This window comes from Aedes albopictus, chromosome 3, assembly GCF_035046485.1.
Source record: "Aedes albopictus strain Foshan chromosome 3, AalbF5, whole genome shotgun sequence".
Lineage (NCBI taxonomy): Eukaryota > Metazoa > Arthropoda > Insecta > Diptera > Culicidae > Aedes > Aedes albopictus.
The window spans coordinates 23,050,778-23,068,698 of record NC_085138.1 but is presented as its reverse complement, the minus strand read 5'-3'; positions in this window follow the sequence as shown (position 1 = coordinate 23,068,698).

Sequence of the window (17,921 nt, the reverse complement as noted above, 5' to 3'; positions counted from 1 at the left end):
GGCCAATTTTGTGAAAAATGACCGTATAATATTGGCTTACATGGTCATTTTTCACAAAATTAGCCATAACTCAGCAACGTAAAAAAGTGCATTCCATTTCAGCGATCAAAGCTTATGATATCACCTTCTCAAAAAAAAAAAATTTCCACGAATTCGGGCATAATTTTTCCGGAAAATGTTGTGAAAAACTTTTTCCATTTCTTATTTTTTTTTTTTTGGATTCCTGAGAAAATTTTCTTTCGTTTTCATTTAAAAACTTTGTTTCTACGATGCTTTGTTCTTGAGTTATGGTTTTTCAAAAAAAAAAAGGCTTTTATGGCACATTTGGTCATTTTTCAACAAAATTGGCCATAACTCGAAAACTAAAAAAAATGCATTCCAAAAATTTCAGCGATTAAAGCTTATAAAATAACCTTCTCAAAAATATTTTTTCGAAAATTGTCCACGAGTTCGGGCATAGTTTTTCCGGCTTTTCATTACGAACTTTCTCAACTGTGGTAAATTTTTTCCAGTTCAATTTGCTTTCATTTTCTAATAAAAACTTTGTTTCTACGATGCTTCGTTCTTGAGTTATAATTTTTCAAAGTGAGTACATACAGGGGATAGACAAAATGATCGGGACAGGCAAAATTTTCACTTCTCAAAAAATGTTCAATTAGCTGTAACTTTTCGAAAAGTGCATCAAATATTTTCAAATTTTTACTGTAAGTTCCTCAACTAGTTGTGTATCAGTGGACAAAATTTGGAAAAGATCGGACAATTCTTCACGAAGTTATAACGATTTTTGAAAAAGGTAAAATTATCCGATAGCCAACTTTGAGCTGTTATATCTCCGGATGCAATGAACCGAATGCAATGAAATTTTGTCCATTTATGACTTATATAATGAGCTATGAAAAACCATTGACTTAACTTAATATTCTTAGCACGGAAGAAAGTTATAACGATTAGATTATTTTTCTAAAAAAACACCGAATTATCCAAAACATCAACATTGTTTCAAAATTCAAGATGCAAATTATAGTTCATTTAGTTTCCCTCTAATTGACTTATATATAAATGCGTTTTGAAGGAAAGTAACAACATAGCCGCCAATAAATTGAAAAAGTAATGGGATGCATATTAAAAATAGACCAATTTACTAAAAATTCGTGAAAAAAATAAAATCGCTATAACTTTTTCGCTTGTTAAAAATTTCAAGTTAAGTTAAATGTTTTCCAGAGTTCATTATCTAAGTCATGAATGGTCAAAATTTCATTGCAATCGGTTCATTGAATCCGGAGATATAACAGCTCAAAGTTGGCTATCGGATAATTTTATCTTTTTCAAAAATCTTTATAATTTCGTGAAGAATTGTCCGATCTTTTCCAAATTTTGTCCACTGATACACAACTAGTTGAAGAACTTACAGTAAAAATTTGAGAATATTTGATGCACTTTTCGAAAAGTTACAGCTAGTTGAACATTTTTTGGAAAGTGAAAATTTTGCCTGTCCCGATCATTTTGTCTATCCCCTGTAGTGTCAGAGGAAAACAAGTTTCTGAGTTTTCCAGGAAAATAGGCGACCCTGAATTTTTCTTTTTTTTTTGTTCATATATCCATGAGCCCTGCCTATGGAAAAAGTTTCATGAAAATCTGAGAACCTTCGGCCCAATTTGTGTGATAATAAAAAAATGCCCAAATCCGTGGATTAGTTTTCTCAATCATTTTGAGGCGTATCTACACTTCCTGCAAGGGCGTTAGAGTCCCCTTGTGAGATGGGTACTTGAGCCTTTCTAAGGTGTTCCCAGAGTATTCCAGAGATGGTACAAACATTTTTTTTTTTCGTATATAAACAATTCCTCGGGCAACTAGGTAATACAACATTATCATGGAAGGATAGAGCGATCTGCAAAACATCCTCTAGAACACCAGTGAGCTTTACTCCTAAATTTACTTTCAGACTTCAATTTTAACACAACGTTTTTTACCTATTGTTGCATTCTAATACATGTAGACAACAGTAAACAAGTGAAAAAGTTGATAACCTTGTTATAAAACAGAAAAAGGAATATCAGATAACATCCCGATTTACCACAGTAATGTCTGATTGTCTCAAAAGGCACACTTTTTTCTAGTACTCTCTCACTCTTATTTTCACCAATTTAAACTTTTCTATTCAGTATAATGTTGGAAATCCAAGAAGAATTTGTGAGGAAATCAGAGGGGAAATTTCTAAAGGAAACTCGTAAGAAGTCCATGAAGGAATTCCGGAAAAAATCCTGGGACAAATCCCGAGGGTAATTAATGCCTTAATCCCTAGAAAAATGCCTGAAGAAATCCCGGGACTCATTTCGCATTGAGCATCCGAAGCCATCGGTCGTTCAGCCATCTCCGTATCTGGAATTTTGTTCTATCGTCAAGAGTGTAGGTCAGATAACGCCATCCTGTATAAGGGGCTGTTCATAAACCACGTAGACCAAATTTTGGCCATCTCAGACCCCCCTCCCCTCCCCCCTCGTAGACTTTCGTCCATACAAAAATTTGAAAATTTGTATGGAGCGTAGACTTTGGCCAGACAGACCCCCCCCCACTTTCCCAAAAAGTCTACGTGGTTTATGAACGGCCCCTAACTGACTTGTTGGCGCTCCGCCACCTGTCGACACGAATTTAGGTGAGTACAGTATGCGGCAGGAAAAAATGCGAAAGTGTTTTTCAACTTCAAACCTCATTTTCGTCCATTTGACATTAACCAATCTATGTTTCAACGTTCCATGATCTATAATAGGCTAGTTTTCTGAAAAGTTAATTAAAAAATATCCCATTTTGGTCACTAACCTTTACAGGGCGGCGCCTGAAGACAACCACAATTTTCAAACCGCAGAAAATCACACAGGTCGCTAAATTTCGCATCTGATAAAACAAAATTTTTGATTTTCTCTACAATATCATCAAATATACGTACTTATTTCATCTGGTATGTGAAACTACATGACTCTGGATCAGTGTGGTTTGGTTGTTCATCGAATTTGAGCTAATTTTGTTACTGTTATAGTCATTTTGTTTAATGACCATTGGGCGCGCAGTTTATTGATATCCGCTTATTAGGCCCACATTATCACATGTTAAACATCGAATACGTTCATTTTTATTTTTCAGTGCTAGAATATAGACATTGACTGATACACTGTCATGAAAAAATAGTCATATATATCCCATATTTAGCGTGTAATAGTGCCTTGAACTTTTCGAATTTTTCCTGCCGCACCCTGTATTAGGGGAACCTTGGGAAATACACACCCCTGGAGCAAAAACGCCTTCATACTATTTCATTATATCCCTTTCGTGACGAACCAGCACAATCGTGCTGTTTTTCGGCATTGATTTTACACATTTTTTTCAATTGTTTTTTCCTCAAAATATGTGATGTAAATATTTTTTATGATCGAGTTGTTACTCTAACTTGTATTTCTGAGCCTCAGCTTCGGTTGGAATTGTTTATGAAAAACGCCACAATAAGTTAAACAAGAAGTAAACAATCACCCTCGAAGTTGAAAAAGTTTTATCTGTCGTATTTCTATAAATATTTGTTTAATCCAGGTATGCAGAGATAAAAATGGATAGAAAAAGAGTAGTTCTGCAAAACGGCGAAGAAAAAGTGGTGCTTTGTTGAAAAGCACAAGATTTCTGGGTGGTTAAAGTGGGATCAGCACAATTGTGCTGTTCCGTCCCCAAGGCGGTCCAAGTTCTATCGGAAATTGCCTATTCTTAGGCGTTTGATGGTATAGAAGATTGATTTTAATTATTAAATCACTTCAAAGTGATAGTTTGTAAAAACTTAGACGTATAATTTCATTTCAAGGAACACGATATCAGCTTGTACGAGTTTTTTTTAAAGAACTTTGAATACTTGGGTGAATAATATTACTCCATATTATCGAAATCATGAATTAGATTGGAACAGGGATTTGCTGTTCTTATTATCTTCTCCTTATTCACTTCTATGATTTGAATACCCTGTCAAGCTGATCTCGTGTTCCTAGATTTGAAATTATACGTCTAAATTTCTACAAACTAACACTTTGCAGTGATTTAATAATTACAATAAATTTTCCGTACCATAAAACGCCTAAAAGTAGGCAATTTTCAGCAATTACTCCCGAGCAGAGGGGAATATCAAATTAATAACTACGAAATCACAAAACCTGTTTTTATATCTTGTTTTGTTATTATTGAATTATCAAGGCATTACGTTTCCATAACATGTTTTGTTGGACAATCTTATTTTGTTATGACCAAGCAATTGGTATGCAGCCCTTAAATAACATTTCAATATTACATTCTGTTGTGGAACAAGTTTGGTTATTATTGTATTACCTTCGCTCACGTGGGTACGTGTATAATCGCCGTTCTCACAACGCGAACAAAACAAAAAATAAAAAAAATCATCTCCGTCTGGAAATAATCTTTGTCACCGCCAAAATGCACCCCATGACGAAGCTCAATCATAAATAGTCGACTAGCAACTTTTTCGTCGTTCTCTTTGTTCCGAAACAGCCGACGACGGGCCATGCGAACGCCACCACTGTTATTAGTGTTACAGTGCACATGTCTGCGCACCGCGACAGCGCTGTTGGTAAGAGAGAGAGGTTCATTGTTTGATCTTGCATTCAAATCTCTGTCTATTTTTGTCCTGCGACTGGCAAACATGAAATGGGGGAATGGGGAAACTGGCAATACGTAGAACCAGTAAAGCTTCTATCGTCCCTCACTGCAAGTGCTGTGATAGCCTCATTGGTAAAGGCGACTGAAAAGTTACGATAGCAGGATTGGAGGTTCAAATCCCGTCCATGTTTGTAAGTTTTATAATGAAATCGAAATTTTTTTTATGTGACCTATTATTTTCTAAAAATAGAATAACACACTTAAAATCATTACCCAAAAATGAGTAAAAAAAGTTAGTTTTTACCCTAATTTTGCTTTCGGAATGTTATCAATAACTCTTTAATATCAAAATTTGTTATTGAAATATTTCCCAAATTCACTGTTATTAAGTTGTTATTGCCACTAACAAAACATGTTATTAAATTGATTTTTCAGGAACAAATTTTTGTTATGTGACTTGTTATTTTGCCGCTTATGACAGACAAGTTTATAACTCAATATGTTATGTTAATAACATGAAAATTACTAATTCCATTATGCAGTTATTTTGCCAAAATAACGCATTTTGTTATGCTGTTGTTATTCTCTTCTGCTCGGGCTTAGAGAACATCGACCGGCTTGAGGACGGACCAGCACAATTGTGCTGGTCCTAATTTGACCCCAAAAAGTGCATAGGTGGATAAAGTAGCCGAAGTAAAGAAAGTTTTATTCTAGAGGACGTTAGGTTTATAAGAGAAAATTTGAGATAATCATTCTTTTATGGTCCGTCACGAAAGGGATATAAATGAAGTTTGCTCCAGATGCAAGCAAATCAGACGTAAAATTAAGCCGGTAAAGCCGACTAATGACTAGAATATTCAAAAGGTGTGGAAAACGATGATTTTCCACATTTGGAAAGATTTTCTAATTTGAAGCGCACGGAATTTAAGTGATAGCGCGCTTATTATAGGTAATCAATTCATTAACTAACACCCCCTACACCTCTTATTTGCTGCCGCAAACAGTTCGGTGTTTCATCAGAATTCAGAGCGGAAAATGTCAGAGGTCGGTTTGTCCCACCACAATGTGCGTTTTCCCTCAACAGTTTTTCAGCACCTAAAACGTAACACTTTTTTAAATTGTTAATGTGTTTCAATAAATTTGATATTACGCGGACCAATACTTGGCGTCTCTTAGACAAAGTTGTAAACTATATCTTAAAACGCGAGACACCCATAAAATCATCTCAATCTTAGTTTTTTGACCACGTTTGCTTAGGGGGTGCATATGACATCACCTTCCCCTACCGTGAATTTGCGTATTTTCTTTGCGCCTCAATTAGCATACGATACCATCAGTAAGTCGGGTCCAGAGGCACGTTCTTCTCCATTTGGGAAATTTGTACGATACATCAGGCGGTGCGCCGCGCGAAACAACATTTCCTCTTACGGCAAGCAACCATGCGTCTCCATTGGCTAGGTTCAAATCAACCCAAAATAGTACTTATAACCGTGCGTCTCCACTGCGTTAGAACTGCGTCAAGAGACCACAACCTAAAAGTGACGAACCTGTTAAAGAAAATCGTTGATACTAGTGTTGTTTTCTTGATACTAGTAGTTGTTTTCGAGTTGAAGTGTATTAATAGAGCTAGTATACTTATCCAATTTTCCCTTCCTCCCTACTTAAGATAGACAACATGTGACAGTTGCCACCTAGGTTGCCACTTAAAAGCGTGTATGGAGTCGATCTGATCTGGATTTATTCTGATTACCCGTGGCCTCCTTTAGTAGAGCTGACTCGTGCGGGTCAAAAGGCAGGAGCTTTCCTGCTTATTTTGATCTTAGTAATAAGTTCGCCACTATGTTCTACACACGAGGAAAGCTACGCAGGTAGAGAAACTTCTAAAGATGACCGACTAAAGTGTACGGCGGTACCCCACACAGCAAAAAAATATGAAAGTTAAACATCACGTAAATTGAAGATCAACTGAAATTTGCGACAGAAAAATGTAAATCGTCAACATTCAACGTCAGCCGAGCAGTCCACTGCTGGTCAGACGGCTTGTTTACAAATTTTAAAGCATATTCGCTTTAAATTTACATGCATCTGCTATAAACCATGCCAGCCACTTTCCGTCGTCAGCTAAAGAACGGCTGCTCGCAGCTGTGGCGGTTTCCCCGTTGTCTCTCTCAGTACTCTTTGCAACAGTCGGAGCATGTCGGGAATGCGTGCATTATGGTAGAAGCAGTTTAACTTTGACTGTCTGCTATTCAACAAGCTGAGATAGCCGAGAGAGCTCGGGTGTGCTGCTCACACTCCAAGGATCTGAGTTCAATTCTCGCTCGGATCTCAATTTTTCTTGTCCATCATGTATGACGGGGTCCTTTTGCTACATTCGATCCGTCATAAATTTACAGGTTTTTTTCGAACTGTGCAATTGAAGTTAAGCTTTACACAACACTGAACACGAGTCGCTGTGTAATTTTCAGCTTCGAATTGATACGGAAAGATAAGGGTTATTGTGGAGGACCTACAACCAAAAAAAGTTGATGTGACACGAAGATTTTTTAAGAGCGACATGAAGCCAACCACTGATATCATCCTCTCGGTCTACTACCCAAACCCCCTGCTATGTTTACGCGTATGTTTCCAATGTTTCCTGAAATGTTCGATCACTAAGCTGTGCCCCAATAAGTAGTTCCAATGATCACGAATATCAACCATGCGAAGATCGACCATTCTGCTAAAACAATAAAGGACCACATCGACCGACCAGTCGAAGCAGATGTAATTCAAACCAAAATTGATTATAATCCGTCATATGTTGCAGCTCGCACTAGAGCGACATTGAAGGCTATTTTACGATTTGTGTTTGAAATTTTCAACCGAAAGTGTTAAAATCATTAAAATTATTGAAAAAAAGTTGTTGGTGTGCCGCGACATTTGTTTAAATTTCTACACTTACTGTTAAATCACGGAAGAAATCCCTGGAGGGATGCCGGGGAAAATGCAGGAATGAATACTGATGCTGAAAGGGATTCCGGGAAAAACCTATGAAGTAAAGCTAGAAAAAGAAAACATAAAAGAACCCCAACAGAAATCAATGAAAATTTCCAGGAATCTCCAAAATATTTCTAGAAGGAGTCCCTTTTGGAATCCCTGAAAGAATCCCCGACGGGCTCCATTAGGAATTTGTAACGCAATACCACGGCAAATCCCTAGAGAAAGCTCGGTACCTACCATAACAGGTGATTCCTTTTATATAATAATACTATCCTTATTTATAAGGAATAAAAGGAATCCCGAGAAAAGTCCCTGAAGAAATCCGAGGACTCCAATAGACTGACCAGTACCTGCAAGAATCCCGGAGGATTCTTAAAATAATCTAGGGAGGAATCCCTGTAATAATCCTGGAGGGATCTGTGCAGGCATCCCAGGAGAAATCTTCATTAAAAAAACTCGGTGGAAATCGAAGAAGGAATCCCGAGAGAAACCCTAAGATAAATCTCCAGGGAACCCTTAAGAAATGCCGAGAGACATCCCTGAAGAAAAGCTGGAACTCCAGTCAACTAACCAGTACCGGAGAATATCCTGGCGGGAGCTCATAAATTATCTATGGAGGCATCCATGAAAGAATCTTCGAGGGATTCCTGGCATAAGTGAAGTCCCTGATCGAATCCTGGGAGAAACCCTACAATAAGTTTCGGGTGGAATTTCCAAAAAAAAATCCCTGCAAGAACCCCAGGAGAATTCTTCAAATGTGGGGTTTCAAGAGTTATCTATGGAAGCTTGTTAAGATCCCTGGAGAGATCCCGGGAAAATTACTAGAATACATACGGGGAGGAATACTTAAAGACATCACGGAAGGATTTCTGAGAGAAGTTCGAATGAAAACAAAAGGATTTTGAAGAATCCTGAGATAAAACCTGAGAGAAATGGCGCAATACAGAGAAAGATCTTCGAAAGAATCCATGAAGGAATCCCTGTCGGATACCCTTAAGGACAAGGTATTTGGAGTACATAGCTCAAAATTTCTAGAGCACCGTTTTTTAGAACCGTTGAACGGATTTTTATGAAAATGCATCACGCTATTTGTTCAGTGGTTGTCAACAGCGTGATGCATTTTAATCCAAATCCGTTCAACGGTTCTAAAAAACGGTGCTTTAGAAATTTTGAGCTATGTACTCCAAATACCTTGTCCTTAAAGAATTAGTAAAGAAATCCCGGAAGAAATTCGGTATAAATCAATGAAAGAATCCCGGTAGGAATCTTGATGGTATTTCGGAGGAAATCCTTGAAAGAACCCTTGAGAAGCCCCTGAAGAAATCTGTGAAAGAATCTTGAGCGAAAACTGATAGGAATCCTTCAAAGAATTCCTGACAGGAATCTCAGAAGAAACTCCAGGAGAAATATCTAAAGGAATTGCGGGAGGAATTCCTGGAAAAAAAATCCTGGATGAATTATAGACGGAAACTCTAAAAGAATATCGGAAGGAATCCATGAAGCAATCACTGACGGCAATCTAGTAGATCTCTAAAGAAATTTTGGGAGAATTTCCTGGAGGAATTCTGGAAGGTATTCCTAAAGGAATCTTGGGAAATATTCCCAGGGAAAAACGTGAAAGAATCTAGGCGAAATCCCTGAAGGAATCACTGAATAGATCGCAGAAGGAGTCCCGGCAGGAATTCCTGGAGAAAGAATACTTGAAGGAATCTCGGGAAATACCCTGAGTGGAATACCGGAAGAAATTACAGAAGAAGTCTTTGGTGGTGCTTATCCTTAAGGATGAGTGGTTTACTTACTAGAGGAAGACTGAAAAATTTGGCCGTTTCCATTGACTGCAATTACAGGACGAATTTAAATAAATGTGTGAGTTTAAAACCCTAAAATATTCTGTTTACTTCCTCCTTCTTTCGGAAAGTTTTCGCGAAAGAGTTCTGAAATAACACTTAAGACCGATATTGTACAAATTACGACAAATTGTCTCAATCTTTTGAACACATCGTACTAGACATAAAATTCATGATGCACCAAGAGCGATTTAATAATCCTAACACAATGATTGTGACAGAGAATGATGAAACCACAAAAGTCCCCATACAATGCCAATGACAAATGTAATTGATACTTACCATAAGACGCACAGAACAACCAGTTGTCATACGAACATTGTTCATGGAACATACCAATCCAGTAGTCTCGTAGACGACCCACTCCTCAGAGCGAAGGTTCCCAACCTACACTTACACGCTTCCACTTGGTACCCCCGAGCGAGCAATTGATAATCACGCGCACCGCGAAAAGCATCCCATTCTTCCCTCTGCTCAGCACTCGATCGCATCCGGAGCATGACACATTCCTAACGCAATTTTTCTCGTCACTTTCTCGCGATCTTCAAGCGCGATCTTCTCCGGCAGCGATTGCAGGAAGCGACACAAAAAATAACAGAACCATCAACCTTTCTGGTCATTATCACTAGTAGTCGGTCGGAGTCATCCCGTCGTCAGCCAGCCCAGCAGCTACCGATTCAGGTGTATGCGTTCCGTCGCGTTGTAACAACAAACAACACTACCGATTGATCGCGGGATGCAGGCGAGGATCGGACGCTGAGGGAGAGGGGCAAAAATAAACACACCTGTGGTGGCATGCAGTGCGCAGGGTTTCTCGCTTGGTCGCGATCTTCGGTCGTATCACTTTGGCTGCTCTTCTGAGGAAAACGTGTTTTGGCTCGGTATTCAAGAGAGAAACTCCTGCCGAAGACACTCACACTGGCACGCTGCGCGATCGAATAATTTTGACAGGTTGAATACGCGGACACTTCAGTTTGGGGTCCTTGTGGGTCAAAAACCGATCTTTTCGGATGATTCGATCATGGATGTTCGCGTTTTAATGAAGTATGATTAGTAACCTTAGCATCAAAGTCTCAAAACCATCAATCAGATCTTTGAAAAACATCAAAATAGATCCTGGCGATCGCGATCGAGTTTTCCACGCATACACAACCAGTAGATTGTACAATTTCCAAACCGGGAGACTCTCCGACACTCACACCAACTCGTAGCTCCATCGCCGGAGCAAACACTCAGCAAACGGTTCCAAAACACTACACCACCACGCTCACCAATACTGGCCCGAAGAAGTGCCAGAGAGAGAAAGATAATAACACATTCCAGAAATTTTTCCAAAACTGCAATTTTCGGTCATTTGCACCGAGTGCATCCATGCACTCGCACCTCAACGCGCACAACACACCCACTCGATCACTGATTCCACTCACGAGTTCCCGATAAACGAAACCGATCCGCACCAAAATTCCACTTTCCGAGGAGGAAACTTTTCTTACGATTCGATTCCGAGGGCAGTCCAGATCGCGAGACCCCTTCTGTCTGGGACTGGGATGATTTACCACACCACCACTAATACTAACAAACGGATCGCGGTCCGCGAGTCCGTGAACATCCAACAAAACAACTCTTGAACCGATCGCGACGCGTCGATTGTCGTCACCAACAAAGTGCACCGTCCGTCGGCGAGTTCTTCGGGTAAACTGAGCGAAACGGTTCGACGGGTGGGAACTTTAACGCTTGGGAGTACTCTTTGGCTTGCCGTGGGTTGCGCGATAAGCAATTGGGACCCCAAAGGGTTGAGCGCCACCCTTCTGCGATGGGCGGACGATTGGGGAAACTGAGATGAATCGGTTCCGCCGTGGTTTGTGTGTTGGCTTGGGGAAAAGCTTCTCGCCGCAGTAGTGTCTGCTCAAGTGACTTCAACCGGTTTGAAGCGAGGAACCCGATGTGGTTGAAATCTCAAAGCGTGGCAGCGTGTTTGAGGGGAATGTTCGAAGTTTTTTTATTGCCTTTTCGTGATTAAAATTTGGGAATTAACACCTTAATAATACCTAGCTTCCCGGGACCCGTGGCGCAATTGGTCACACGTTTGCTTCATAAGCAGATGGTCATGGGTTCGATCTCAGCCACGGCACTTTCGACAGTTGCTCTTTCCCCCTGAGAGCAGCTGAAACTGACCCTCTTCTGAGCCCATGGCTCAAACGGACCAGAATACATGGACATCGGCGAACGACAACTCATGATGGACCCCCAATCGGACTGGAAAAAAAAGAACAACCAACAGCCACAAACCCGAGCAGGAGAAAACAGCTGAAGAATAACAAAATCAGGTATGGAAAACCGAATACCTACAGCCTGAATGAGGTATTAAGAAGCCCTGCATAAGAGGTAAAATACCTGAAATAATAACTGGTGTGTATTCTGTGCATAACACGTGAATAAGGACACCAGGTATGGCAATACCGCCATAATAATCGGCGATTTTTCCATACAAATATGAATTTTCCATAATTGAATAATACCTCAAGCAGTCCTTAACACCAAACCAATACCTCGTTGAGGTATTTTATCAATACCTACAAAATGCCAAAGTAAGTTATTTTCAATACCACGATAACCGACCAATACCTTGTTCTGGTATGATACCTGACTTTGGTATGCTGCAGTTATATATCAGTTATTCGTTCCTGCCGAGTCTATGCCGAATGAAGAATCCACCTCCACTGGCCTTGTTCCTGGGCCAATCGCTTCCAGCCACCCTGAACGTTTAGAGTACTTAGGTCCTCTTCAACTGCAACAAGCCAACGTGTACGCGACCTTCCACGAAGCCGTCAACTCCTTCCTGGTTCTCTGCTGAACATAATTTTTGCTTGTCGTTCCTCCGGAGTTGGAACAATTTGCCGTAGAACCAAAACCACCCATTGACAGCAGCTTTTTACTCTAGGCAGCTTCAATACTGCAAGTTTATGTATTAAATTAATATTATATTTTTACATTATTATAAAATCTTACAATGTGGTATTCATTCTCGGGATAGACGTTTCTCCTAACAACAGTGCCTTTTCTCGTTCACGAACCAAACGACACTCCCGAGTTGTAAAGTTATAACCACCGTCGCGCGCCACCTATGCCTTCTTGCTTTTGGGTTGCCAATTCTACTCAACAGCAAGCGTACTGAAACTGTACGTAGCATCCGGCATTCGAGCTACGTGCCTAGACCACAGCAGCCTGCCGTGTTTTATTCGGTTTACTATATCTATCTCTTTATATACTTGGTACAATTCGTAGTTCGTTCATGCGACGCCACCAAATGCCATCCTCCAAGTTACCGCTGAATATTGAATATTGCAGAATTTTATGTACAAAGACTCCAAAGGCTCTCCGAGCAAGTTCTTTCAACGTCCACGTTTTATGACCGTATAAAGCAACCGGAAGAATCAAAGTCTTTTTTTTTATTCCTAAATCACTTAACCTTATTTAAAGCTCTTTTGTCCACTAGGGCACTGCGTGAGCGATTCAAATTAGAAGCTGTACTCACACTTTGTACAGCGCCTAAATGTATTCTATTCTAATTCTACTATATCGAACTGGTTAGGGCCCATATAGCCGAGGCGGTAAACGCACGGGTATTCAGCATGACCATGCTGAGGGTGACGGGTTCGATTCCCGGTCGGTCCAGGATCTTTTCGTAAATGAAATTTCCTTGACTTCCTTGGGCATAGAGTATCTTCGTACCTGCCACACGATATACGCATGCAAAATGGTCATTGGCAGAGGAAGCTCTCAGTTAATAACTGTGGAAGTGCTCATAGAGCACTAAGCTGAGAAGCAGGCTTTGTCCCAATGAGGACGTTACGCCAAGAAGAGAGAGAGAGATATCGAACTGGTTGCCGTTGTGCTGCTTTCACTTTCTACCCTTTGATGGTAGAATGATGAGCACGAGGATGTTGATGTGTGGCTGTTGGTAGTTTTTGTTTACCAGTCCGATTGGGGGTCCATTATGAGTTGCCGTTCACCGATGTCCAAGTACCCGGGTCCATTTGAGTCATGAGCTCAGAAGAGGGTCAGTTTCAGCTGCTCTCAGGGGGAAAAAGCAACTGACGAATGTGCTGGGGCTGGTATCGAACCCATGACCATCTGCCATCGAGTTTCATCTTCGTTTGCAGCCTACGCGACTTCAGCTGGTTTCGCAGACCGAAAAAGGCCCGTATTGCAGCCGCAATCCGTGTTCTCACCTCACGGGTAACATAATTATCGCACGTCACAAGTATGTCAAGATAAATAAATTCGCCCACAACATCAAACTTTTCACCATCTCGCACCACTACCACAGCCGGACCGACGTTGACCACCAGCAATCATATACTTGGTCTTTGCGCTGTTGATCATTAGTCCAATCCTCGAAGTCTCCCTCCTAAAAGGTATGAGCGTAGTGTAGTTGGAAACAGATGTTTTTGTGGCTTCTCAGTCTTGACAAAATTAAAACGCTGTTATTTTATTTTGTCCGACGTTTCGGTTCGTTTGGGACCTTCTTCAGGGACTCAATAGTTACAGTGATCTCGTCCAGTGTGGTTCGGTAGAACCTGTTACTGTCGCATGGATCGAGTTTTCTCGCACAATCGCAGCCAAATCGGATGCCCTATCGGAAAGAAAACTCGGTTCGAAGTTAGCAGTCCGGAATTTAGTACCTATCCCGAGAACGAAACCCATCGGTGATATAAATTCGTCTGTATTAGAACTTTTAGGGGTTCCAACAACGACACAGATCACTATTTTGTGATTAGTAAGATTCGAGCCCGGCTATCCCCATGTCGAACTCTACGAACTGGAGATCAATGCGTTTCAAATTCAGCGCTGAGTAAGATCACCGAGAGCGTTTATCTCAACACTCTGTGTTCCACGGAATGATGAGTATGGCAGAAACTGCTCAAAGACGACCATATGAACGAATGGTTCAACGAGGAATCCCAGTCAACCAGTGATCGTTTAAGATGTTGCATAAGATGTTAAAGTGGAGGCGATATGCGTACATTTTACATGCACCTAAATGGAGGCATGTACGCATATGGCCTCCACTTTATCATCTTATGCAACATCTTATACGATTACTGGTTATCTGGGATGCCAAAGGGTAACGAATGAGAAGAATGTAGTCAGAAGCCGGATGCTGGTGTCGGGGATCCGGCAGAGCGGCATACGATAAAGGGAAGCAAGAGTAGCTGAAAAACGAATCAACAGCAAAAATAAAAGAGAGCATGAGAAAAATGTGATTGCTCAGATGCAAGAGGGCATAGAACGGAATGATATGTGAAGGTTTATCAAAACTGTCAATGGCGTGCAATGCCTTCTCCCGTCATATATAACGATTGTGATGGAAACTTGCTGACAGACAAAACAATTGTGGCTCCAGGTGAAGTCAAATCGACAACGACGGACAGGCTGTGGAAGCTCCAACGCTAGACGAGGTCAAGACAGCCATTAGAGGGCTCACGGTGTCAAACTTTTGAATATCGAAGTTTCATGTGCCTCGGATTTTTCTTTATAGAATGCCAGAGTTTTGGCTTATTAGTATAAATTGAAATATTGAAAATATTCCATCGGGGAAATTTTGAGTTAGCTAAGTTTTGGTCAATATATACTATTTTAGCCTAAAATAAGTCCCAAACAAAATGTATGAAAAATTTTTCGCCGATGAAATATTCTCTAGTTTCCCAATTATGAATATATAGCCCGAATACTATTCATTTTGAAAAAAATGGAAATTGAGTATAAACACTAAACTTTGTCTCCCTAAACATCTGCTCTAATCTTCGCCACTTCATACATAAAAAATGGAATTTGTATGAAGGGAGCGAAGACTAGAGCAGTGGCGAAGTCTAGTGCTTTTACCCTACATGAAAGTTGAGCAATAATAGAGATTTTGACACAGTGGGGTTGAAGAACAACAAAGCGAATTGAACACGACAGACTGCGGTGGGCAGGACACGTAGCTCGTATACCGGAGGAACGGCAAGCTAAAATCATATTCAGCAAACAACTGGAAACGGGCAGTCGCGACGTGGTAGGCCGCGTACACGATGGCTTTTTGCAGTTGACAAGGACCAATGAACCCTAAACGTTTAGGACGACTGAAAGCAACTCACACAACCAGCAGTCGCATGAGGATGCAAGCATTACATCGTAGAAAGTACTATTTTAAGTATCTTTCCTCTTACATCTATCTTAGTCATAACCACGATGACCAATATTTGATCTTTTGTGGTATATCCCGTATCCTTTGTATAGTGCATGCCGTGATACTTTATCACTATTGAGAAGTTATAAAATATTCAGTTTTGTTTCAGTCATTATTTTATACTTAATCTCAAGGAAAAGTACTGATTGGAAGGTTCTGCTCGTCACGCGCTCCTTTGTCGGCCAAACTCGAATCCCTTGACAAAAAAGTCAAGGAATGATACCGATATTGACCATGCATCAGAACCCTAGTCCTTACTGTCTCAATCCAGTGAACACCGGAAAAACAGATTAGGAATAAGGCTAATCCCGTTTTTCCATAGAGTCTGGGACCATTTGAGCAGGGAGACCTGTTTTGGGCAATTGCTGCTCAACTCAGTCAAATTTGAATCGATTGACTTGATTTTTGGGACATACAGGGTCTAGTCAGTCATGTTCAAAAATTCAAGTCAATCAGTTGAACATTTACTGAGTTATAACAGCAAGTGCCCAAAACAGGTCCCCCTGCTCAAATGGTCCCAGACCCTATATGTACGGAGGATGGTCATTTTTCATCGCATATGATATTATTTTTGGAACTGACGGGCTTGGTGGTCTAGTGGCTACCGACCGCTTCTGATTCATATGCAGAAGGTCATGGGTTCAATCCCTGGCCCGTCCCTTTCCTCCTACTTTGTATCTTTCTATATACTTTTACCCTTCTCTCTATATAAACAACTCAGGTATATTCACATGTTCATAACCATCGCTAGAACAGAAACGGGTTCGGAAAAGCTGTTTCTCTTCTTTCCAAACTTTCACAGCACAGTGTCTCAATCCTATTAGATAACGCCTACAAGTTATGCAATCAAGCGAAACGTGCCGCACATCTTCAGAATAACAAAAACACACAATTCTATCACCTTACCCTGGAATCCACGCACCAATGTGTGAATCTTCTGCCAACCAAATCCCACCAACACTCCGACATCCGCATGAAGGTACGAAGGTTTTCAGAATTGAATGAAATTTGTTTTCACAGGTAGGGTTCATATATATATGAACAAAAACTAAATTGAAAAAAATCAGGGTCGCCAAATTTTCCGGAAAACTGCTGTGGAAAACAAAAATTTTCCACAGGCACCACCTACTTTGAAAAATCATAAACGAACCATCGTAGAAACAATGTTTTTTGTGAAATCAAAAGTCAATTTTCTCAGCAATTAAGACAAGACATAATCAACAATAGTACGCCACAATACTCGGTATGTGGCTGCCGCTTTCCATCCTCGGTCGCGCCCAATGCTCGCCAGGTCACGCTCCACCTGGTCCGCCCATCGTGCTCTCTGCGCTCCACGCCTTCTTGTGCCAACCGGATCAGTTGCAAACACCAGCTTTGCAGGGTTGTTGTCCGGCATTCTTGCAACATGCCCTGCCCACCGTATCCTTCCGGCTTTGGCCACCTTCTCGATGCTGGGTTCGCCGTAAAGTGCAGCGAGCTCGTTGTTTCATCCTTCTCCACCACACACCGTTCTCCTGCACACCGCCGAAGATCGTCCTTAGCACGCGTCGCTCGAAAACTCCGAGTGCTTGTAGGTCCTCCTCGAGCATGGTCCATGTCTCGTGCCCGTAGAGGATCACCGGTCTTATTAGCGTTTTGTACATGGTGCATTTGGTGCGTGGGTGAATCTTTTTCGACCGCAGTTTCTTCTGGAGCCCGTAGTAGGCCCGACTTCCGCTGATGATGCGCCTCCGAATTTCACGGCTCACGTTGTTGTCGGCCGTCAGTAAGGATCCGAGGTAGACGAATTCCTCCACCACCTCGAAAGTATCCCCGTCTATCGTAACACTACTACCCAGACGGATCCGGTCGTGTTCGGTTCCGCCTACCAGCATGTACTTTGTTTTTGAGGTATTCACCACCAGTCGCGTTTCAGGCGGGTGTATAGCTCTGCCACCATTCCAAATGTTCTGGCAATAATTTCCATGTTGTCCGCAAAGCACACAAATTGACCGGATTTTGTGAAAACCGTTCCCCGGCTGTTGAGCCCGGCTCGTCGCATCACACCTTCTAGAGCGATGTTGAAGAGTAAGCATAAGAGTCCATCACCTTGTCTCAGTCCCCGGCGAGATTCGAATGAACTGGATAGTTCACCCGAAACCCTTACGCAGTTTTGCACACCGTCCATCGTTGCTTTAATCAGTCTAGTCAGCTTCCCAGGAAAGCCGTTTTCGTCC